Raw genomic sequence first — 23,032 nt, 5'->3', positions numbered from 1 at the left:
GGACACACTACCCCCCCCCCCCTCGACTCCAGAAACCATATCCCCGGGGACCCTGCCCCGAGGAGGAAAGACGAGTAAGAGGTAAGTAAAGGACTTATGAATCCATGTGTTTGAATATGCGCGAATGCTGTTTCCCCCACCCCTTTTTTTCCTCCCTCTGCAGGTTACATCAGAGATTACAGCCGAGGTGTGGCGAAGATCTGAAGCCTTGCCATGTCTAATACACGAAACGGACTAGCGCCGCAAGGTGGTGTCTAAGCACGCCTGCAAACTACTCACGTATCGAACAAACCCGGAAAATTAGCACAACCTGATAAAAAGTGATCACCCTTAAACCAGACCGGACGAATGAACCCATGTCACGTATGATGCGAAACTATGAGGGAATGTGTGTGTGTGACTGAGGCGTCGACCCAACTGGTCGAAGGACCGAGAATGCGAGAAGTGCGACAAAATGGTACCTCCTTTCTTCTTTCCTTTTTCTCAAGGCACGTCCCCTCTACCCTGTCTAATGCTCAAACTGCATGATTACAAGATTCTAACGCAGACCCGTGAGTGCCCTTTACTGTGTAATGCACTAAATAGCCTTTCTTGAATACACCGCCACCCTCTCTGTTGCACGTGTACTATTTAGCCTGCCGTTGCACTCTCTCTCTCTCTCTCTCTCTCTCTCTCTCTCTCTCTCTCTCTCTCTCTCTCTCTCTCTCTCTCTCTCCCTCTATTTTTTTTGCACTCCCACTCTTCCGAGTGATTAGCCCCGAAATTGGCAGATTGCCACCCCTAGCACACCACCTAATTGGCTTCAAATACCGTCAGTATTTGCACAAAAACTTGTCTTTAATACAATCACCCTGAAGCCGCGTCATTACCTCTCCTTTTCCGCTAGAAGTCAATGAACCGAGGTTGGGCCGTAAGGGAAAGGACAGGTAAGACGACAGAGGTTCCCTAATCTGACCCGAAATAAGGGAACTACATGTCAACGGCTCCTATGGTATAAAACAAGGACCTCAGAATACGCGACCCTCCCCTCCCCGAATTGTCGCAATACCCAAACCGGAAAAATGATCACCCCTGTTACCTCCCCTGTATCAGCCGCCCAAAAACTGGAATTATGAAACTACCCCTCATTTCCGGTTGTGAGAGATGGGTCGATTTATGCCCTTACCACAAGTTTCCTATGTCCCTGGTTGTTCCCCATAAAACCCCTGTCCTTCCTAATTAAGTAATCGGGCTATAAAAGGTTACGTAGGATCCAGAATGATGTTTTACAAGGTTAACAGACTAGTCCAAGGTAAAGAAATCATCGAAATGAACCCCGTAGTAGTTGAAAGGCAGGATGCATCGATAGAAAGGAAATGTTTAGCCATGTTCGTCTCTCAGCAAAATACCTGTGTAGTACCATGTTGACGACTCACAGTACCCTTTGTAAATGTAAAACTCTAGAGAACGGCATATCTTTGCCAGGTCCGTCTCACGGAGGTGGGTCACCATCAGATGAACCGTCGTGACTGTGATAAATAATTGTAAAGGAAAGTCATAGTAAATCCAACAGGCCCGCCACCGGTCATTCATATGCCAGTTGTGAACACTAATATAACGGGCATTTTTCATTCTTTGCCTGGAGCTGGGAGAGAAATAGACTTTTTAATTATCTTCATCTGCAAATTCTCTAAAGACTGTCTTTTCAAACTTGTTTAAGGGTACTGCTGTTGGAGGAGAGAAGGACCGGATGTGGGAGCACGAGGCCTGACTGCAGACTAAGGAACACCTGCGACATTAGCCAAGGCGAGACCACGACAGAAAAGAGCTGCAGGACGAGGCACTGTTTTCGACAACATGAGAAGAAAGGGTCGACCTGATGCCCCTGCTCGATGTCCAGTGTCTGTCGACAAGTCCCCGCTCTCTGAATTCGGTCACACGCCCGCCTGTTTGAAGTCTCTCGTTCCCCTAGTTTGTTCCTACTTTGGCCTTGCTCCATCCCCCTTTTCCTCTGACCTACCCTATGGACTGTTTTGTACGCTCTTCTTCCATCTGAACTTTCTGACAAACACCTCAAAGGACACAGGGCGAAAAGGACCTTTCCGACCAGAAACGCGAGGAAAGGGTCGTGCCCTGCAACGCAGAACTTAGAACAGAGCTGGACTTGTAGCTCCACCGCCGGTGCTCAACAGCGCCAACGAAAGGCAACAAAGAATGATGAGAACTCGTTAAACTTCGAACATTTGACATCCCCAATCGCCGTTTCTGCTAGACCTCATTTCTCTCCCAGCCGCCATTGTATTGATCATGCTCCAATCCGAACCTGATATATATGTAATAACCTGCCAGTATGAAATATGCTTGCTGCTCTCGCTACAGAATCGTTTTTGTATTACATTCCTATGACTTTCCTGCTAAACAAATTGATCAAAGTTTATCAAATAGGCCCACCTCCTAAAAACTAGAAATGTTAAAATGTATTGTTTACAACTCTTTTCCTCTAGGGTTCCTACCGTTTTCTTTCTCATGCCCACCTCAATAGAACCGAGTAGAAAATGAACCAGCAAGATGTCTTGAATATGTTAAAGGGAGGACTGTTGAAAATTAGTACGTTTTGGTGAACATTATCTGCGCCATCTTGCCTCTTCCCCTGATGCCACACTTTTGTCGTGCGCGCCCGCCATTTTTTTAGATGCCCCGATCAGAGCGAACCCTTTTGCATGCTGCTGGCCCCTGACATAGCCCTTCGCCTTCACTAAGCCTGCACGCTGACCACCCCCTGCTTGCACCTGCCTTGAGTCATAAACCCCTCTTCGGCGCTGCTCTGCCCCAGGCCCTCATCCTGTTCCCAGCGCGACACCTCCCTGCTTCCCTTTCATGATCTCCGGCCCTTAGATGCAAACCCCCTTTTTCCCCGTGTGCCCGTTTTGTCTTCCCCGTTCCCAGGCCGACACCCAGCTCTGCCGATACCATTCCTTGCCCCTCCCCGTACAATAGAAAGCTTCCCCCATCAAAGGATCCCCGGGTTGATCAAAGCCCCCACTCCATGAGATCCGATCAAACCCCCCACATTCCGTGAATCGGCGGAATATCCAGCTGCGTGATACTCATCACCTGTTATGACTAGGGTGGGGACTTCAACTGTAAATGTGTGTGGGAACGGGCCCAAAGGGGGATTCCGGGAATGTCTTTCCGTATATCAAAGCTTTGTCATATGTATGTAAACTGTAATAAAAACCACAAACACTGTATATAAGGGGCCAGGCCTCAAACGTAAGCTAGAGCACCTCAGAACGATACCTTCTGTCCGTTTCGTTGTGTTCTCCTCCGGAGAAAATAAAAACCTTGTTTCCTGCTTTCCAGTCTCCAGCGCCTGCCTCTTCATTGATTAAATAACTAGAGGGTCACAGAGGCAATACCGCCGGGCAAATATCGATTGTCCCCGACCCGATTCAGGTTTTAACACTGTCAGGATAAAGTTTTGGACATGTTGTGTCCCCTGACTAAGATCCTCGATCTTGGCTTTATCGCTAAAGAATCTTCAACCATGGTGGACCCGGACGAACTCATTGAGTGGGCTCAACGTGCCATTTGCCAACCCGGCAATGCAAACTGCGCACTCTCTAGTGAGAGGCGTCGTTCAATTTTGTTGAAACTTGACCCGAAGTTGGCGGAGCTCTCTACCTCCGACTCGGGTCCTGCTGCTCAAGGTTTGCTTTTTGGGCAACCTTTTTTGAAGGAACTGACCCAATTCGTGAGTACCTTCAGCGGATTGGACAAGGCGCAAGCAACTCTCCGGCGTGCGTTCCGTCCGGTTTTTGCCAAGGCCGGACGTGGTAGGGGACGCTCGTTCGGCCGCGGTCAGCAGCAGCAGTCCTCGCAGAGAGGTTATCAGGCCAACAGAGGGGGTCATCAGGACTCCAATTACAACAAGAGGTCCAACTTTTATCCCTCACGAAAAGGACGAGGTCAATACCAGAAAGGACGCTCCGGCGGTCAAGCCGGTGGATATCACGATTCCGGAACTTCAGGTGAGCCTAATTCCAGCATGCAGTGTTGTTCTGGGGGGCAGGATTCAGTTTTTTCTCCACAATTGGCAATTGATCTCCAGCGATGCTTGGGTGCTGGAGACGGTTCAGGGCTACAGGATAGAGTTTTACCATCCCCAATGTCAAACTCGTCTTCCTTCTCCAATGTCTTTTTCCCAAAGGGATCAAGAGTTCATCACAGAGGAACTCAAATCACTTCTCCAAAAGGGGGCCATTGTTCCGACCGAACGTCATCCACGAGGGTTCGTCAGCACGGTCTTTCTAGTGGAGAAGAAGGGAGGGGGATCGAGGTTGGTTCTCAACTTGAAGGACTTCAACGGGGGGGTGGTTTATCGCCACTTCAAGATGGAGGGCATCCATCTCTTGAGAGATCTTTTGCGGGACAAGCATTGGATGGTTCGTCTGGACCTCAAAGACGCTTATCTGTCGGTCCCGATCTTTCCTCCCCATCGCCGTTTTCTTCAGTTCTATTGGTTGGGTACTTGGTAACAATATCAAGTTCTTCCCTTCGGCCTATCCTCAGCACCTTGGTGCTTCACGAAGCTGTTAAGGCCAGTCGCCGAGTCTCTCCGCGGTCGGGGTGTTCGGTTGATCATTTACTTGGACGACATCCTCCTTCTAGCGGATTGCCCAGTCAAATTGATGTCTCATCTTACTTGGACCATCGAACTTTTGCAGTCCCTCGGTTTCTTGATGAACGCTCAGAAGTCTGTGTTGCGTCCAACTCAGGTGATCGACTTCTTGGGTTTCGAAGTCAACTCTCTCACTTGTCAACTTCTTTTGCCGAATCAAAAGATTCGGTATATCAAAAGGGAATTGACTTCTGTTATTTCGAAACAGACTGTGTCATTGAGGTCGTAGCACGAGTTGTAGGTCTTTTAGCTTCCTCTCTGCAAGCGATATTCCCGGCCCCGCTGCATTACAGGGCTCTACAACGTCTGAGGATTCGCCATCTTCGGAGCGGCCTTCGTTATTCCGATCAGATTCCCCTATCGGAGGAGGCGAAAGCAGAGATGCAGTGGTGGCTGGATCATATGGATACTAGAAGGAAGGGGTCCCAGTGTATCAAGGGAACTAATTAGACAATTAGAACACAATTATTCAAAGCACAAATGTTTACAGATCCGCACGGTTTAATTCACAGTGGGATAGAGTATCATATACAAATAGTAGAATGCAATAAACTGTATTAACGTCATACAGTGCCCCAGGTGGGAGAAGGAACGTGATAGTGAGGATAGCGTGAAGTGAAGGGATTAGGTGACAGTAAAATCAGTTGTTTAAGCATATATACGTGACACCAATGCGGTGGCAACAACTTGTATATCACATAATAGTCACTTGTTCAAACAAAGGCATACTACACCAGGTACAGCATATATACAATATTGGTGTGTAGTTGCCACAATAAAAACAAACAGTCGACGTTTCGACCCTTTTGAGGTTGCAGGATCGTTTTAACCTTGCTGTCGGGTCTTCATCAGGACCAGGGGGGTGGGGGCAAAGGACCGCAAGTCAGCGTGTCACATGGCTCACAGGCGGCGGGTCAAATGGTTAAAACAAGTAGATGAATACTGCATCTCGCTAACGGAGCCACAGAGAACAATCTACCGAACTCATCTCAGCCTGAAATCGCCGACTTTGGACTTTACCGAACACTGATATATTCAGTCACCGCCCAAATCGACCCGTCCCGCAGAGCATTTAGCCTGCAATTGACGATTGTATTTTTCCGTTCTTTGACGACCTGTGTACCGCCGCGAACTGATGCGGTATTCATCTACTTGTTTTAACCATTTGACCCGCCGCCTGTGAGCCATGTGACACGCTGACTTGCGGTCCTTTGCCCCCACCCCCCTGGTCCTGATGAAGACCCGACAGCAAGGTTAAAACGATCCTGCAACCTCAAAAGGGTCGAAACGTCGACTGTTTGTTTTTATTGTGGCAACTACACACCAATATTGTATATATGCTGTACCTGGTGTAGTATGCCTTTGTTTGAACAAGTGACTATTATGTGATATACAAGTTGTTGCCACCGCATTGGTGTCACGTATATATGCTTAAACAACTGATTTTACTGTCACCTAATCCCTTCACTTCACGCTATCCTCACTATCACGTTCCTTCTCCCACCTGGGGCACTGTATGACGTTAATACAGTTTATTGCATTCTACTATTTGTATATGATACTCTATCCCACTGTGAATTAAACCGTGCGGATCTGTAAACATTTGTGCTTTGAATAATTGTGTTCTAATTGTCTAATTAGTTCCCTTGATACACTGGGACCCCTTCCTTCTAGTATACTTACAACCCAGGTCCCAGTGACCATACATGGGTATACCCCCTCGTGCATACTCTGGATCATATGGAGGCATGGAATGGTCGACCCCTGTTCGGTTCCACTCCGGAAGTAGTGATAGAATCGGATGCCAGCCGCTGGGGCTGGGGAGCCCGGTGCGGTCCGGTCTCGACGGGGGGTCGTTGGTCTCCCCAGGAACTGTCCCTCCACATCAATTGTCTGGAGCTATTGGCGGGCTCTTTCGCAATTCGCTGCCTCTCCCCTCTTCAGTCCAACTGCTACATACTTCTCCGGATGGACAATGTGTCCACGGTCCGGTACATCAACAAACTGGGGGGAACAAGGTCCCGTTTGTTAGCGGAGATTGCCAAGGAGTTTTGGCATTATTGTCTGCACCACAGGATCACGGTTATTGCCGAATACCTTCCAGGGTGCAACAATCTTGTGGCGGACTGGAACTCGAGATATCTGCGAGATTTCAGCGATTGGAGGCTTCATCCTCGGGTGTTCCGTCTTCTCCTCCGGTCTTGGGGCCCTTGTCAACTGGATCTCTTTGCCTCCCGTCTCAACTCCCAACTTCCACGTTTCTTCAGTTGGAGACCGGATCCGGCGGCTCTTGCCACGGACGCTTTTCTTCAACCATGGCCGACTGCTCTGTGTTATGCCTTTCCCCCGTTCATGATGATTCCCAGGGTTCTGGCTTACGCGAAGAGGTATCAGTCGGAATTGATTCTGATCACTCCTCTTTGGAGGGCTCAAGCGTGGTTCCCGGTTCTCCTGGAAATGGCTTGTGCAGTGCCGTTCCTTCTTCCCCAGAAGTGGAATCTTCTGCTGGATCCGCTTCAGAATCCGCATCCCCTGATCCAGTCAGGCTCTCTCCTTCTTCTGGCGTGGCGAATTTCGGGGAGCGCTGGTCAGTCCCAGGCCTTTCTGCAGACGCTTCCAAATTCATCAGTGACGCCTGGTCCCCTAGTACCCACAAACGATACAGGGGAGCCTGGAAGCGTTGGAGTGACTGGTGTGCTCAACGGCAAGTTAATCCCTCTTCGGCAGATGTTTCTGTAATGGTCAATTTTTTGGCCTCGCTCGCTTCTTCTGGCTTGGCCTATCGTACTGTGAACAACTTTCGTTCCGCTATTTCTGCAGGTCATCCCCATTTGGACGGTAAACCGGTAGGTGAGCATCCTCTGGTTGTCAAATTGCTCAAGGGTATTCGCCTAGCAACTCCCCCTCGTCCTAAATATGTTTCTTTGTGGGATGTTTCGATTGTCTTACGTTTTCTGGAATCTTGGCCAGTTAATTCTTTACTGTCTCGTAAACAATTATCGGCTAAACTTACTATGTTGCTCTGTTTAGTTTCCTGCAAGCGGGTTTCTGATGTTCGGGCTTTGGATCTAGCCGGACGCAGTTTTACTCCTGACGGGGTTTCGTTTCGTCTCTCCAGACGGACCAAAACGAATACTGCCATTATTTCCTATCCTTCTTTTCCTCAACGTCCAAAACTCTGTGTCGTTCAATGCCTGAAGGATTATGAAGTAAGTACTTCTGCTTTACGTTCTGATATGCAAGGTCAATTGCGTTACAAAAGCCTTTTCGCCCCGTTACCCCTGCTACGTTAGCCAGGTGGGTCCGGTGGCTTATGGCTGAAGCTGGCATTGATGTATCTGTTTTTGGGGCACATTCTGCACGTGGGGCTATGGCCTCTAAAGCCTTTTCTTTGGGAGTGACTTTGTTTGATATAATGAAGGCTGCAGACTGGTCCTCTGATTCTGTGTTCAAAACCTTTTACTTTAAGCCTATTGATAATGTTGCTTCTGTTGTGGTGGCTCAGCTTTAAACAAGCACAATCGGAGCCTCCTGTCCTGACATAGAATTCAAAATTTGCAAACATTCGTGACAAGAATTTTCAATTCTATTAAGGACAAGGAGGCGAGGATTATCCCACCCGTTATTCTCTGCATTCTGTTCAGATGATAATCTTACTGTTTTACTTCTGATGATGTCTTGAAATATACCTTGTTTTTCCCGCCCCATTTCTGCTTTATGCTCATTTGTTACATGGCTTGGATATTACAGCTTTGTGTTGCTTTCAGGATCTGATCCAAAGTGAGGATGTCTCCGTTTGGCCTGGTCCCTGCCTTCCTGCTCCTGCGGAGGATTTTGGATACAGTCTGCAAAGCTCTCTGCCGTTTTGGATGTTCCTTGGACTTCCTAGTTTGGCGTTCCTGTTTTCCTTATTGGATTTTCCGGACTGGATATGGTCTGCTTTCCTGGAGTTTTTGTTACGAAAGAAAGAGGAAGAGTGACTCTCTATATGCCATTTTATACCCCTAACTCTATGGTTGTTGCCCATGTGTTTCTGGGTAATGTAGTTTATTGTTTCTATGGCTGCGGGGCATTTCATTAAAGAAATGAGATAGCATAATCCTCGCCTCCTTGTCCTTAATAGAATTGAAAATTCTTGTCACAAATGTTTGCAAATTTTGAATTATTCATTTTAAATAAAATGCAACCTGAAAGAGACGTGCTGGTGTGGCCTGGATTGCGTCGCAGTAGCAGCGCGTAAGCCTTGTTGGATATATATATATATATATATATATATATATATGTATATATATATATATATATATATATATATATATATATATATATATATATATATGATATGTAGTGCCTATTTTCCCTTTTAACCTGTGAAACTGCTGTAGTAATAAGTCAAGTAAGAAATGCATAATCCTCGCTTGGCTGGGCTACAGAAAGGTTTGTACGGAGATCGAATACATTCCTGCATTTGAAGAGCGAGCTTTCAGTACCATGACGGAAGGAAGAACAGGAAGACAATACAAACGTGGAAACACGATCGCTAAAACTATTATGTCACAGCCCGTAGACCCAGTCAGTGGGCGTGGCTACCGATGTCGTACTTCTGCCGCAAGCCACTGTGGAGCGGCCATTTTCTTCCGGTGCAGGGAAGACTGATTGGAAGCTGCGTATAGTGAATTTCCACGGAACAAGAACGGACTTCTCCGAGACACTTCCGCTTGGCCTCGCGGCCGAAGAGCTAGTAAGTATCTTCCATCGACTGTGTACCCTGTTCCGCGAAGGGCTTCTCCGCCTGAGGTCTTGTTTGCCTCGAACATGCTGGTCGTCATTGTTCAGACGCCTGACGTCAGCACGCCTCTGCTTGTTGATGGTGTAGTCGGTGGCGAGCGCGCCTTAGATTTCGGATGCTGGATTCAGAGAGGTTGAGCAGTTCGTAGTCTCAAAGTACAAAAAATTATGCAATTTCCATTGATAAAATGCCCTAACAAGCCCGACGAATTAAGCGACAGCAATAGTTACGCGAATCGGTTTAGTGAGATTTGTGAAATGATTTGTGGAGCTATTAAAAAGACACCCCCCCTGTATGTTTTTCCTCACCTTAACAGCAGTGTATTTAACAGCAGTGTATTTTCCCGTTTCCACGGACCAGTACCCGAAGTTGAGCGCGGAGTGTGGATTGATTTGACTGGACCGCATGGTGGTCGGGGCTGCATCTACGGATATTTGAGTTGATGAGACGAGAATGGTCTTGCTTTTGCTGGTGTAGGATGGCAGTTAATATGTTCCTCCCCTGACTGAATCTGATCATAAATTCATAATCTGCAACCACAGGTTATGGAGGATGGAAATCGTCCTCTTGAAAGGCAAGGTTTTCATAGCCAGAGGCTCTGGCTTGCACGTGATAAAGAGTGCAAATTCGCATGGATAATGTGCCGTGGTTGTAATGCTGGTGACTGTTGTAGACAATGGTGATTGCTGTGGTAATGTGTGATGTGCATTTCTTAGATGTAAAATAGCCCCCCATCCTTGCTAATTTAACCGTTCCGTAGGAGGCAGGATGCACGAATCAGATAATCGTATTAAGGGGAAAAGCAATACTCCTTAGTGAGCCAAAATTCAATCTACGTGCATATTAAAGAATTTATAATAGCCCGTCTGTAGACGATTACTCTGTCAAGTCATCTCTAATTACACGTCAGGTGACCATTTAACTTGGATGTTATCATGTCTTTCTCGGTTCATTGCCCACACTCAAAAGGCGAACTTATTATTATTATTATTATTATTGGTCCTTTAAAAGCACTTTATCACCCTCTCGTTTTGGCCGGACGGGCATACCTCTTAAGGCTAGCATAATGGTTATTCATCAACCTCCATTGCAGACTGACCCTAGTTTATATCATGTATAACTAACAGTGAGGAAGAGAATCTGTGACAGTCTGGCCTAATATACAATTAGCTTGAGCACAGTAACTTGTTCTTTTAGTTACGTAGGCAGCTGTAGATTGCCCATTTACGGTTTTCGCCCTGTTCTACACTAATTATCCGAATTTCCTTAATAGTGTCATGAACCTTTTCACACCTCCCATTTGCCTGCGGCCATTAAGGTGGTTTTGTAATGGCATAGTGCTGTGCTCTCCAGGTATGAATTAGTTAAGCAAACACAAGGAGATGATATACCGAGCGCTGAAACTTTTCAGACACTCACGCCCAGTCACAGATCTGGGTTGAATCCATCCTCATTCTTTAGCTCACTTTGCCACCTCAGTTCAGATCCAGTCATATGCAAATCAGTCTTGACTCTGTGCCTCTTGGGAACAGTCCAGCCCGAACTGCCAAGCCAGGTTTTCCCTGTACCAGAAACAAGCATCCTGGGGCCAGTTCCTGGGCAACACCCTTCATCAGTCAGGCTAGCTTGAATGCAGTGGCAAAGTCCGCAAGGGACCCATGTATGGGCATACCCTGTCAACTTAGGGCGAACAAAGCAAACACAAGGGGATGACGGATGGAGCGCTGAAACTTTTCAGACACTCACCCCGTCACAGATCAGTGTTGAATCCATCACCATTCTTTGGCTCACTTCGCCACCTCAGTTCACTTAAACCCCGAAACCGGTCCTAGGATGCTTGTTTCCGGTCCAGGGAGGACGTGGCTTGGCAGTTCTGGCTCAACTGTTCCCATGAGGCACATGGTCAAGAATGATTAGCAAATGGCCAGGTCTAAACTGGGGTGGCATGGTGAGCAAAAGAATGAATGGATTTTACCCAGATGTCTTGACTGGGGCTGAATGTTTTGATTTGTTCAGCATTCCGTCCATCAACTCTGTGTCTTTTGCTTTCTTGCCCTAAGTGCGCTGGGTATGCCCAGACATAGGTCCCGGGCTCACTGTGCCACTGGATCCAGGCTATCCTGGCTGATGAGGGGTGAACCCCCGAAACTGGTCCTAGGGTGCTTGTTTCCGGTCCAGGGATGACCTGGCTTGGCAGTTTGGGCTGGTCTGCTCTGATTAGGCATAGGGTCAAGACTGATTTGTATATGGCCAGGTCTAAACTGGGGAGGCATGGTGTGCAAAAGAATGATGGATTTAACCCAGATCTCTTGACTGGGGGTGAATGTTGTGATATGTTCTGCATTCCGTCCATCAGCTCTGTGTGTCATGAATCAGTTATGCCCCAGAAATGGGGAATCCATTGTTCACCTTATTTGATTGCGGTAAGCAATGGTTAAAGTGCATTAAAAAAGTATGGAGACTTTGATCCTGAGTACAACTGGGACTGGGTCAGTGAACATGGGAGCGGGATCAAAGGCGTGACAACAAATATTCTGTAGCTATTTTGTTGGCCTTTGACCTTTTTAGTAACTATTTAAAAAAACACAAACCTTAAAAGAAAATTGAATGCATCATTTTAAATGAAAAATTCAAGGTCAACTAATCAGTGAGAGGTGCACTTTTTATGTTGTGAAACCTCCATTGGTTAATGTAATCACTGCAGATACCAGTGTGTGTGACCAGAGAGCCACAGAATTGAATTGTGGTCTGTGCAATGGGGAATCGTGACCTGTGAGGTTTTTAGTGTTAATAGGCCCCAGCATATGACAGAAAACACTGTGAATATGTACAGCATTTATACACTGTATAAGATATACTGCCACAAAGTGCACAAACAGATTTAGGTTTGAGATAAAAAGGTGGTCTATAATATAGATCTGAAAGAGACACGTTAGTGATAGATTCCTTACCTTAGAATATCCCCAGGCGTCAGACTGGATCCGGAAATGTTTTGCGCAGCAGTACCTATGCGCGTCGTCAGCGGCTCCGCGTCCGTCGTCGGCGCCGTGATGTCGTCGGAGTACTTAGACTCTGCCTCTTAGTGCTGACGTCAGTTCTTCTTTTTTCCGCACCAGCAAGCGCTGATCCGGGAAAAAGTGTTACCCTTAGTCTATTTTTGACTAAACTTTTTTGATCATTTTTGATCTGCTTCAAAGTCTGTACGACTCCGACGGTGCCGGTAGGGATGCCCGGGTTCAAACCCTGCGCCAACTGCGACTGACTGACGTCGGTTACCGACCCCCATCGCCGGTGTCTTCATTACCTAGGCCTCAACCACGACGACGAGGCCTGCTCCGACTGTCGAGCCCTGACGTCTAAGGCTAGGCGGGAGCGGTCCCGCAAGCGACTCGAGCTCCGGCAGTCGGCTCCGCGCCGCTCGAGGTCCCGGTCCGCGAGGAGGTCGAGGGACCGGTCGCGGGGTCGGAGTCACCATGGCTCCGGGAGTCGTCCATGGGCTCCTCAGGTAAGCACAAGAAGTCGAAGAGACGTCATCGCTCTTCTGACTTCCAAATCCCGACGCCGCAGGGCCCCACTGGATCCGGTTCCGGGTCACCACCGGTTGACCTCGCCGGCCCCAAGGGTGTCTCCCCCGGCGCCGTCCCAGGACGTCGCCGTCCCTGGTCCTGCCCTCAGTTCAGGTCCGGCGTCGGAGCGGCGCCGCTCTCGACGCCGATGGGAGATTTTTATTTCTATGACCCGGCCCCAACCTTTGAGCCTGAGTACCATGCGATGGGTGACAGGGAGGGGTCTGAGGACCCTGTGGCACGCGAGTGTCAGTATTCTACGGACTGGACAGGAGAGCTTGGGATGCCAGTGGTCTGGACACTTCGCCCGACACTGGTTTTGTCTCCCCTCCTAGCGTGGCTACGGAGGAGGGGGCTGCCTATAGCGTGGTGCTGATGAGGGCGGCCAAGACCATGTGCCTTGAGGTCCCCGTCGCTGCCGCGAGGACTAACCTCCTCACTGAGGTCCTTAAACCGCAGGCAAGTTCGGCCGAGCCTCTGCTGCCGTTTAATGAGGCCCTATCAGACGTTCTTCTGGGCACTTGGTCCAAGCCTGCCAATGGTCCGCCTGTGGATAGGAACGTGGCCAGGCGCCACCGCCCGGCTCTGGGCAACCCTTGCTTTCTGTCTACCCACCCCACTCCAGAGAACCTGGTCATCCAGGCCTCTAATTTCCAGACCGCATTCCCGTCGGCTCCCCCCGACCGGGAATCCAAGCGGTACGAGCAATACGGAAAGAGAGTATTCTCCTCCCTAAGTTTGGGATTGCGGTCAGTCAATACCGCATGCCTCTTGGGCCGCTACACCCACTCTCTGTGAGATAAGGTCGCGGACGTGCTGCCAGAATGTCCGGTGGAAGTCAGGGTTAAACTCGGCAAAGCCCTTGTGGAGGGTCGAGATGCGGCATGTTATTCCATCCGGTGTGGGCTGGACACTACTGACTCACTGGGCAGAGCGATGGCAAAGACGGTGGCGATTCGTCGCCACGCCTGGTTGAGATCTGCCAACGTCTCGGCTGATGTCCAAAACACACCTATGGACATGCCGTTCGATGGCCGTCGCCTCTTTGGCGACGAGGCAGGTCATGCGCTTGAGCGCTTTAAGGACTCCAGGGCTACGGCCAAGTCCTCTCTGCCCCGCGCCAGCAAACGGCTGCCTTTTGCTCCTTTCGTGGCCAAGGAAGGGGCACCCCCACACGTTCTGCCAGCCACGGGCTGCAGACTACCATCCGCCGTGGCGGCGGTCGGGGACAACGGCGAGGCCAGTCCACACCTGCAGCATCCTCCTCAAAACCCTCCTAGTCTGTGCTTTCAGGCCCATGTGACGCTAGTGGGGGGCAGGGTCCGCCATCACCTCCACCACTGGCGCACTGTCACTTCGGACAGGTGGGTGCTACAAATCGTCCGAAGGGGCTACTCCCTCCCCTTCGAGGCGTCCCCTTCAGCCATGCCACCGCGTGTCGGGGGATCCCTTGAGACTTCTACAAGAGGAAGTTACGGCCCTCTTGGCCAAGGGGGCCATCAAGCGCGTTCCTGGGCCAGAAGTATGATGTGGTTGTTACTTCCACTACTTTCTGGTACCCAAGAAGGAGGCTGAGTGAGGTGGGAGTCACGGGGGCGGCCCTGAGATGGTTCCACTCCTTTCTCTCAGGGAGACAGCAAGCAGTATCCCTTCCTCCTTACCAATCTGCCTTTACTCCTGTTCCTCATGGGGTACCTCAGGGCTCGGCCATCAGCCCCATTCTCTTTAATGTTTATTTGAGACCCCTGCTGAAGATCCTCAAGCGTTAATCTATTAAAGTCATCAATTACGCTGATGACACTCAACTCATTCTCTCCCTGGAGGGAGAGCGGTCCATCTCAGCAGAAGAGTTTCATAGATGTTTAGGAGATATGACACAATGGCTGAAGGAGAATTCCCTACAATTTAACATTGCTAAGACTGAACTGATGCATGTTAAAACGCATAAGACCAGGGAAGGGCCGCCCATGAATCTGTGGCCACCAGAGTTCCCCAACCCCGGCTTGCCGGTAAAAACAGTTCGCAACCTAGGGGTCACATTTGACTGTGACCTCTCTCTGGAGGTGCATGTGGGGAAAGTGGTGAGCTGCTGTCTGGGGATTATGCGCTCTTTGAGGAAGATCTTTCCCCTCCTACCATCTCAAGCCCGTGCCCTAATTGCACGCAGTACCATACTTAGTCGGGTAGATTATTGTAATGCTCTACTCCTTGGATCCCCCCAATTCCTGCTAGACGGGCTCCAGCGGGTTAAATCTGCTGCGGCTAGGTTGGTACTGGGCTGGTCAAGGCAGACCTCTGCCTCTGGAGCACTTTCGGAGCTGCATTGGTTGCCAGTGGCACAGAGAGTTAAATTTAAATCTCTGTGCCTAGTTTTTAAAGCCCTGCACGGAAAAGGTCCAATCTCTTTTCAGCAAATGTTTGAGTGGTACGTTCCGGGCAGAGAGCTTCGCTCTTCGAAAGGAATGTTAGTAAAAGTACCACGCTTCAACAAAGTCAGGGCAGGGGGCAGAAGATTCAGGGTGGCCGCAGCTAGGCTGTGGAACACTCTACCTCTTGTACTGCGGCAACATGGGGAGCTGCTTGCGTTCAGAAAGAACCGTAAAACCTGGCTATTCCCTATGAACTAGCCCTGCGCTTCATCCCACTCCTGTGCTGTCACGGTCTCAGAGTTACCAGCGCCAAGATGCCTGTTAGGTGGTAGTGCGCTTAAGAAATTGGATAAATAAATAAAGAAGGGCAAAGGGGGCCTACGCCCTATCTTGGACCTACGGAACGTCAACGGCTTCCTCCGGAAGGAGAACTTCAAGATGCTGACATTGGCTCAGGTCTTAGCTGCCCTAGACCCTGGAGACTGGATAGTAGCGTTGGACTCGCAGGCCGCTTATTTTCACATCCCCGTCCTGCCGGCCCACCGGCGTTACCTGCAGTTCGCGGTAGGCCACGAGCACTTCAGTTTACCGTGCTCCCCTTCGGCCTTACCAGTGCCCCACGTGTGTTCACGAAAGTAATGACGGTGGTCGCAGCTCAGGGGTTTCAGTCTTCCCCAACCTCGACGACTGGTTGTTGAAGGCGGGCTTGCCCCAGACAGTCATCAGCCACCTCCAGACTACTGCCGACCTCCTGCACCTGCTGGGGTTCTCCATCAATGTGCCGAAGTCGCACCCGTGTCCCTCTCAGAAGCTCCTCTTCATCGGAGCGGTTCTAGATTCGGCGCAGTTTCCGGTTTATCCTCCCGAACAGCGGGTTCGGGATATTCAGGCTCTGATTACGATCTTTCAGCCTTTATCCCGAGTCTCGGTCAGGTTGACGCTGCGGCTTCTGGGGCTGATGGCCTCCTGTATCCTTCTGGTGCATCACGCCCGGTGGCGGATGCGGGCTCTGCAGTGGGACCTGAAGTTTCAGTGGGCCCAGCATCAGGGCAACTTGTCCGACCATGTCTTGATCTTTATTTTATTTATTTATTTGCTTGTTAAGCGCCTGAGTCAATTCCCGAAGGGATATCTCTGCGCTGTTACTTGCATTTAGACAGTTTACTGTATGAATTAGAGCTGAAGAGGGGAGGTCAAATAAATTTTAAGGCAAAGTAAAGAGGTAAGTTTTCAGTTTCTTCCTAAATGGTTCTAAATTCCTGATCTGTTTCAGTTCGGTGGGTAGAGAGTTCCAGAGGATAGGTCCTTTATAAGACAGGGCTCGACCTCCCTGTCCGGCTCTTCTTATCTTTGGGACCTGTAGCAGTAGATGGTTGCTGGAACGTAGAGTGCGTCCAGGGATGTAAGGTATAAATTTTTCTTTTAGATAACTGGGGCTAGTACCAAACAGGCATCTATGTATAATATTACAGATTTTAAATTTAATGCGCTGCTTTACTGGTAGCCAGTGAAGTTGGCGAAGTAAAGGGCGGGAAGGCGTTCTGGGAGGGGCATTGAGGGCCAGTCTAGCTGCCGTATTTTGGACAACCTGAAGTTTATCTAGCTGTTCTTCATTTGCTGATATATATAGTCCGTTGCAGTAGTCCATTCTGCTTATTATAAGAGTTTGGATGAGAGTTTTTCTATGACTATCTGGAAGAAATGGGAAGGCGCGTCTCAAAAGCCCCACCACATGGAGGCAAGCACCTGCCACTTGCGTGGTGTGCTCCTAAGCAGGAGCGCCTGGTCTAGTTTGACGCCAAGGCTTTTTGCTATTGGTTTGGGTGTGGGAAGGGGGCCTAGCTCCGAGGGCAACCATTCTGGGGACCAAAGAAGAGTCGCCCCTCCAAACAGCATAACCTCGGTTTTGGACACATTGCATTGAAGAAAATTTTGAGCCATCCAATGTGCTACTGCTCTCATCCCATCCGCAAATGATGACTGAATTGCCGGTGAGAGAGTTTGAAAGGGGAATAAAAGCTGGGTGTCATCAGCGTATGACACAGGAGTAAATTCGAAAGATCTTATCAAATTAGCTAAGGGGGCCACATAAATGTTAAAAAGCGTGGGGCTGAGGCACGAGCCCTGTGGCACTCCCTTAGTTAGCACTCTTGATGGTGAAGAATGAGAGCCCAGTCTGACACCTTGAGTACGGCCAGAGAGAAAGCTTTGCAGCCATGATAGAGCCGTACCTCCTACCCCCACATCACTCAGTCTTTCGAGAAGAAGTTCATGTGATACCGTGTCGAAGGCAGCGGATAAGTCTAACAGCACTAGAATCACTGATTCCCCCCTGTCCAGTGACATCCTGATGTTGTCGGTCACGGAGAGGAGGGCTGATTCAGTGCTGTGATTGGGCCTGAAACCAGATTGAGATGGGTCCAGGCCCTCCGCTGCCTCGATGTAATTCGACAGGTGAGTGTTAACATGCTTCTCGGTGAGTTTACTGAGGTAGGGTAGGAGGGAGATGGGTCTGAGGTTTGATAAGTCAGACCAAGGTAGTGTGGTATTTTTCCGAATTGGATTGACTACTGCTTGTTTCCACTCAGATGGCACCTGTCCTTCACTAAGGGATTGATTTAAGATGGTTTGTATGAATGGGCCTAGGAAGGAGTTTAGAGGGGCCATCATTTTCGCAGGTATGAGGTCATTAGGGGAGCCAGATTTTATATGGTTAATTAAAAGGGGGAGATCGGTGTTAGATACTAGGGGAAAAGAAAGTAGTGATACTGTTTTTTGTTGCAATGCAGTGGGGGCAGGGTAGCCACTGTTGGCAGGAGTGGCTTTCAAGATTTTATCATATATGGTGTTGATTTTACTCTCGAAGTACAGGGATATCTCATTACAGAGTGGCAGTGAGAAATCATCCGAGCTTACACATGCTATAGGTTTTACAAAGGATTCAAGTATCTTGTATAATTCCTTCGAGGAGTTACCTGCCTCTAACAGTTGTTGGGCCAAACTATTCTTACAAGCCTTTCTGATGTTTTTATAGTATTTCGATTGGGCTTCTAAATAGGCTTTCCTATCCTCTACGAGGTGTGACCTCCTCCACTTTTTTTCCAGTCTTCTGCACCCTTGCTTCTCAGTTCTTAATATGTCTGTGTACTATTTCTCCTTTTTGTGGGTGGGAAATTGTTTGTGAAGTTTTAACGGGGCTAGCTTATCTATTGCCTTCATTAAAGAATCCTTGAATCTGATTAACGTATCTTCTACTTTATCTGTTGCAAGGGATTTGGGCTTTTCCCAGATCTTCTGTAGTCCTTCTGTAGTGACTTTATGCCACTGACGCCGCCATATGGGAGGAAGAGTTTTGTTGGGTGGCCGTTTATTTGTTGTTGGAAGGTCAAATTCTAACAGATAGTGGTCTGTCCAATCCAGCTGAGAGGTGGCTTTACAAGGCAAAGTGGGGCAATTCGAGAATAGTAAATCAAGGAGGTGTCCCCCTTCATGGGTGGGATCGGAGTTATGGAGTTGAAGCCCTAGTGTAGACATGTCTGCAAGCAAAGCTTTTGTTTCCGCAAGTTCTGGGTTGTCTACATGTATATTAAAATCGCCTAGGAGGACGAAGTCTTCTTTGGCTCTAAGGTAAGGGGCTAGTGATTCCATGAGGGAGAGGGAGAACCCTGCACATGGTCCCGGTGGGCGGTATATAAGTGCACCTTTCTTGGAGGGCACTGCAAGACAGTTGCAGTGGTGGTGAACGGACCGCGATTGGGTCAGAGGCAGATCCCTCTCCCTACCCCAACCGGAGCACGTAGTTGTGACGTACGCGTCCCTCCAGGGCTAGGGGGGCCACATGGGAGAGGCGAAGATCAGAGGCCTTGGGTCTCCGGCGGAGTCCCAGCTCCACATCAACCTTCTGGAGCTGCGGGCGATCCGACTTGCACTGAAGGGATTCCTCCCCTCTATCCGGGGGAGTGTAGTGCAGGTGTTCACGGACAACAACACCGTCATGTGGTACTGCAACAAGCGGGATGGGGTCGTGGACCCTATGACAGGAGGCTCTGCGCCTCTGGCAGTGGCTGGAACATCAGGGCGTGACCCTGGGGGTTCAACACCTGGCAGGTTCTCTGAACGCCAGGGCGGACAAACTCAGCCGTCGGTGCATGATGGATCACGAATGGCGTCTGAACTCGGACGTTGCGCAAGGCCTCTTTCAGCAGTGGGGAGAGACTTGGTTAGATCTATTCGCCACAGGAGAGAACGCGCAATGTCATCAGTTCTGCACGTTGGAATTTCCAAGGCAGGACTCGCTCTGAGGCGCTTTTCGTCGCGAATGGAGTTGCGGTCTATTGTACGCCTTTCCGCCTATACCACTTCTTCCCAGAGTGCTGAAGAAGGTCAGGCTCGACCGGGCCCAAGTTATCCTTGTGGCTCCGGACTGGGCACGAAGATATTGGTATCCAGAGCTACTCAGCATGTCTGTCGATCCCCCGATTCGTCTGCCTGTTCGGGAGGACCTTCTGTCGCAGCAGCAGGGGATGGTCCTCCACCCAAACCTGTCCAGTCTCCACCTCCATGCTTGGAGATTGAGAGGCGACAGTTGAGGCCATTTGACTTGCCTCCTGAAGTCTGTAATGTCATTCTGGCAGCCAGGCGTCCCTCCACAAAGTCGGTATACGCCTGCAGGTGGAACAGATTTGTGGCATGGTGCACACCAAAGGCTGTGGATCCACTCTCTGCCCCCCCTTCCGAGGTTTTCCTTCTTTCTCTTGCCCAGCAGGGCTCTGCTCTGGGCACGATCAAGGACTACCTTTCTGCCCTTTCCGCCTTCTTAAGGCTACCTGATCAGCCATCTTTGTTCGAGTCCCCAATTGTAAATAGGTTTTTGAAGGGCATCACACACATGTTCCCTCCTGTTCCATTCGTGATGCCTCAGTGGGACTTGAACCTTGTACTTACTTAACTGATGTGCGCTCCCTTTGAGCCACTTCATAACTGTCCTCTCCGCCTTCTTACTCTAAAGACTGCTTTCCTGGTTGCCATCACCTCTGCCAGGAGAGTGAGTGAGCTCCAGGCTCTTTCTTCCAAACCTCCTTTCCTTTCTGTCCATCCGGACAAGGTTGTGTTGCGGACAAGACCCTCTTTCCTGCCCAAGGTAGTCACAGCCTTCCACATCGGGCAGTCCATCACCTTGCCCACCTTCTTTCCGCCTCCGCATCCCTCGAAAGAGGAAGAGAGGCTCCACCGTCTGGACCCAAAACGTGCGCTCTCATACTATCTGGATCGCACACGCCAGTTCCGGGTGGATGACCAACTCTTTGTTGGTTACGTGGGCGCTAAGAAGGGACGGGCGGTGCACAAACGGACCATCTCTCGGTGGATCGTGTTGTGCATCCAGGCATGCTACTCTTTGGCTAAAAAGGAACCTCCTGTTGGGCTGAGGGCCCATTCCACTCGGGCCACGGCGACTACTACTGCCCTGGGCCGGAGAGTCCCCTTGCAGGACATTTGTCAAGCAGCTACGTGGGCCTCGCTGCACACGTTCGCAAGACACTACTGCCTGGACAGCCAAGTCCGGAGGGATAGCTTCTTTGGCCGTTCCGTCCTCCAGGACTTTCTGGTGTGATTATTGGTTCGCAGACCCACCACCGGGGTTGGTATTGCTGGGGTATCTATTCTAAGGTAAGGAATTTATCACTAACGTGTCTCTTTCAGATGCACAAGTTACTACTTGTGTAACGATATATCTGTAAGAGACATTAGTTAGTGATAGATTCCTTACCGACCCACCCATCCTCCCCGTTCTGTGAACCGATATCTAGGGTTACGGTCATCCCCTTTCAGGGCCCTAGTTTCATGGCACCAGTGTTGGTTTTTATCATGGCTCTGCGTTTCTGGTGCGGGAAAGCTGTGTATAAGAACTGACGTCAGCACGCGGAGGCGGCGTCTAAGTACTCCGACGTCATCACGACGCCGATGGCGGACGCCGCCTACCGACGCGCATGGGTACTGCTACGCAAAAAAATTCCGGATCCAGTCTGATGCCTGGGGATATTTTAAGGTAAGGAATCTATCACTAACTAATGTCTCTTACAGATATATCGTTACACAAGTAGTAACTTGTGCTTTTTAATAATATCTAGACTTTACATAGTGCAATCCATTTTTTCTAAATTTCCTTCACAGCACACTCTCCACAGCTTTTCAAGTCACCTTACAATACACCTCAAAAAGAATACTCTTCAAGTGATTCCATCAATTCAAGCCCATCTTGGCTCCCAAGCAGCCTTTACATTTTCAGAATTACCTAATAAGCACACTTACATTTCTTGTAGGTAGGAGACACCCTGGCAAGAAGGCTTGGTTCTTGTTCAGATGTCTCCATCCCTCGGTTTCACAGCACAAGAGACTACCTCCCTTCACTTCAGCTGAGGCATCTCAAATGTCGGAATTAACTGTCCCGGGGTGGTTGCTATTTAACATAAAGTAGAGTAACTGTTTAGTCAAATTGAAAAAGTATGGGCCCGCTGGGCCCATAAGATCCTGCCTACTTCGATCGCTGTTGGTAAGTCGTAGGCTGCCAGAACTTTTGCACTGGGTATTGACAATGGTATGTTGAAATTCAACTCGGTAATGACGGGGCCGCTCTGTCTCCTGTCCAAGTGACTAGTCACAGGTGTTGGTTATTGAGTGTCTTCAACCAAGACATCCATTCCTGTGAGCCACACATTGTCCCACGGGTGTGCCTTCATCTTGGTTATTCCTTAATGACCCTGGTGTGCTACCTGGACAACGTTGCCGTACAGCACTCCATGGAATACAAGGCTGAGCCTCCGTAGGACAAAACCATCCCCTGTGGCTTAGTTTGCCTAATTCTCCAAAGTGGTATAGAAACAAAAAGGAAACCCCCTAAAAGAGTAGAATAGGTGTTGAGAGAAGGAAATTGCAGTAATGATAACGAGAAAATCCCGCCTGACCTCAATTTCTTTAACCTAAATCTACACAATAGTTTATACAAAATGAAAGCCAGAACATGGATTAAGGATTTTTTTTAAAATAAATTCAGTTATAGTGAATTTATTACAGTTCATTGAATCAATATAAATAGTTCATACACTACTAATATGTAAGCTTTGTACAACATATTTACAATTCAAGTCATGTTTACAAAAATCGTCAACACCTCACTAAAATCCAAAGACAAGTTAATGAACACATCTCTCACTAATGCCCATCCTCCATTCTATTCACCCATACTACCTAAATAACAACAATAGTCACAGGGTGTTATGAAGTACATCCATGTACCTAACATGCATAAACATCCTGCTTCAAATATCCGGTCAGCAGGGCCTTCCAGCTCTGTTGTCAACACACTTTTTGGTGTACACAGGCCAATGACTGGTCACCTTCATTAGGACACTTGGCCGTCTAAAATATCAGAGAAATCCCAAACAAACCTATAACAAAAAACAAAGACAGTCCACCGTGATCCAACAAATGTACTCTCAAAGGGACCACCCCTAATCAAAAATGTGCTAGCAACAAATTGTAGAAACCATTGGCTTTATAACATGAACATATAATAAAATTCGAATTGATGTAATTCATCACGCTTTCATCATCAAATTCCCCTCAATATGACCTACTGATAACTTATTTTGTC

At 48.9% G+C, this 23,032-nt stretch overlaps 1 protein-coding gene and 1 long non-coding RNA gene across 2 annotated transcripts in view; both read left to right on the top strand.

Moving 5' to 3' along the window:
• LOC144753121 (uncharacterized) overlaps positions 1-8,675 on the top strand; it is a 45,717-nt gene extending 37,042 nt beyond the window's left edge. The window contains exon 3 of the long non-coding RNA XR_013594205.1: positions 8,428-8,675. This is a non-coding gene — a long non-coding RNA (uncharacterized LOC144753121). The remainder of the gene's footprint in view (positions 1-8,427) is intronic.
• A 587-nt stretch (positions 8,676-9,262) lies between these two features.
• The window catches only part of LOC144754452 (TAR DNA-binding protein 43-like), a 47,290-nt gene continuing 33,520 nt past the window's right edge, over positions 9,263-23,032 (top strand). Inside the window, exon 1 of the mRNA XM_078642240.1 lies at positions 9,263-9,398. The gene's annotated coding sequence lies outside the window, so the exon portion shown is untranslated. The remainder of the gene's footprint in view (positions 9,399-23,032) is intronic.

The sequence above is a fragment of the Lissotriton helveticus genome, chromosome 5_1 (genome assembly GCF_964261635.1).
Source record: "Lissotriton helveticus chromosome 5_1, aLisHel1.1, whole genome shotgun sequence".
Lineage (NCBI taxonomy): Eukaryota > Metazoa > Chordata > Amphibia > Caudata > Salamandridae > Lissotriton > Lissotriton helveticus.
Note: the sequence above shows the minus strand (reverse complement) of the source record. Positions and strands in the feature narration are given on the sequence as shown.